Source organism: Callorhinus ursinus, unplaced genomic scaffold, assembly GCF_003265705.2.
Source record: "Callorhinus ursinus isolate GAN/ISIS: 27379988/994484 unplaced genomic scaffold, GSC_fseal_2.0 scaffold147, whole genome shotgun sequence".
NCBI classification, from domain to species: Eukaryota; Metazoa; Chordata; class Mammalia; order Carnivora; family Otariidae; genus Callorhinus; species Callorhinus ursinus.
The window spans coordinates 283508-285702 of NW_027397209.1; the positions used below are offsets into that span (position 1 = coordinate 283508).

Below are 2195 nucleotides of genomic sequence, written 5' to 3' on the forward strand. Positions count from 1 at the left end.
GTTAGGAAGTGTTATTTTTTTTTTTTTTGAAGAGTTTGAAAAGGAGTGGTGTTAATTCTTTAAATTTTTGGTAGAATTCACTAGTTAATCCATCTGATTTGGTAGTTTTTTTTTTATTGGGAGGTTTGTGATTACTTATTGTGTCTCTTGTTTTAAGTTTGTTCAGATTTTCTGTTTTTTTTCTGGAGTCATTTTGGTAATTTCTATGCATCTACAGATTTGTCCAATTATTTTAATTGTCTAATTTTTGTACTGTTGTTCATAGTGTTCATAATACTCTCTTAAAATCCTTTTTATTTTAGTAAGTTTGGTAGTAATGTCCCCATTTTTGCTTCTGATTTTAGTTATTTTGTATAGTTTTGTCTTTTTTTTCTTTGTCAGTATCGCTAATGGTTTGTCATATTTGTGCTTTTCAAATAACCAACTTTTGGTTTCATTGAGTTTTCTGTTTTCTATTTTATTTTTTTCTGCACTAATCTTTATGTTTTCTCCTCTGCTAACTTTGGGGTTTAGTTTTCTATTATTTTTCTAGCTCCATAAGCTGTAGTTAAATTATTGAATTTTAGATTTTTCTTCTCTTTTTAAGGTAGGCATTTGCTACAAAAAAATTCACTCTGAGCACTGTTTTTGCTCCATTCCATAGTTTTGGTATGTTGTATTTTCACACTAATTTTTCTCTTAAGTATTTTCTATTTCTTCTGTGATTTTTCTTTGATCAATTGATTAAGAATATGTTGTTCAGTGCTCGCTTCAGCAGCACATATACAACAATTTGGAGAAGATTAGCATGGCCCCTAGGCAAGGATGATATGCAAATTTGTGAAGCATTCCATATTTTTAATAAAAACATATTGCAAAGTTCTTTAAAAAATGCATTGTTCAATTTCCATTTTTTGTGAGTTTTCCAGGTTTTTTCTGTTATGATTTGTAATTTCATTACATTTGCACCAAGAAGATTTTCTTGTGATTTCAGTTTTTAAAAAAGTTATTGAGGATTATTTTGTGAATAACATGTTATATCCTGGAGAATATGCCCCATGCACATAAGAAGAATGTGTATTCTGCTTTTGTTGGGTAAATTTTTTTATTTTGTGTGTATACAAATATATGTATGTCTATATAATTGAATTTTTATTTTATATATAATTTGTAACATGTAATATAAATATTATATGTTTAAAATTATATAAATAAATCTGTATCATGTGTTATACATATTTAAATATTACATATCTGTATCTGTATATATCTTTCAGGTCAAGTTGGTTTATAGTATTGTTCAAGTTCTCTATTTCCATAACAATCTTTTATCCAGATATTCTATTCATTATTGCAAGTGTAGTATTGACATTTCCAGGTATTATTGTAGAACACTCTATTTCTCCCTTCAAATTTGTCAGTCTTTGCTTCATATATTTTGCTCTGTTGATTGGTATATACATGTCTGTAATTGTTATATGTTCTTGATTAATTCATCTATTATAAATATATAATATCCTTAAAGTATTTTGTCTGATATTAGTGTGGCCACCCAGCTGTCTTCTGGTTCCTGTTTGCATATTTACTTTTAACCTTTATGTGTCTTTAGATACAGTGTGAGTCTAAGGTGACTATATGTATATTTACATATGGATTTTTTTTTTTTAAACCACTCTGCCATTTGGAGTATTTAATCCATTTACAGTAGTCACAGATAAGGAATTCCTTACCTGTATCTAATTTTGCTGGGTTTTTTTTCTGCATGTCTTATACTTTTGCTTCTTATTTCTTCAGTTGCTACTTTTTTGAGTTTAATTGATTTTTTTGCAATATACCATTTTGATTCTCTTCTAATTTTTCAAATGTGTATATCTAAAATATTTCTTTGGTTACCTAGGAATTACAATGAAAATCCTAAATTTATGACAACCTAGTTTGAATTGATACAAACTTAGCTTCAGTAGTATAAAAAAACTCTATTCCTATATAATTTTGTTCCCCTTTTTTTCATCTTATTGTCACAAATTATATCTTAATACATTGTGTACACATTAGCATATAATTCTTATTTTATGTTTTTGTGCCTGAATGACTCCCCTTAGCATTTTTTGTAAGGCAAGCCTACTAGTTACAAACTCAGTTTTTTGGTTTTTGTTTTTATTTTGTAATCTCTTAATTTCTCCTTTATTTTTGAAGGATAGTTTTCCGGGATAGAG

The 2195-nt window shown here is 27.6% G+C and overlaps 1 pseudogene; it reads left to right on the forward strand.

Annotated features, from left to right (window-relative positions):
* Nucleotides 1-741: 741 nt before the first annotated feature.
* Nucleotides 742-839, forward strand: LOC141371968 (U6 spliceosomal RNA; annotated as a pseudogene).
* The last annotated feature ends 1356 nt before the right edge of the window (nt 840-2195 follow it).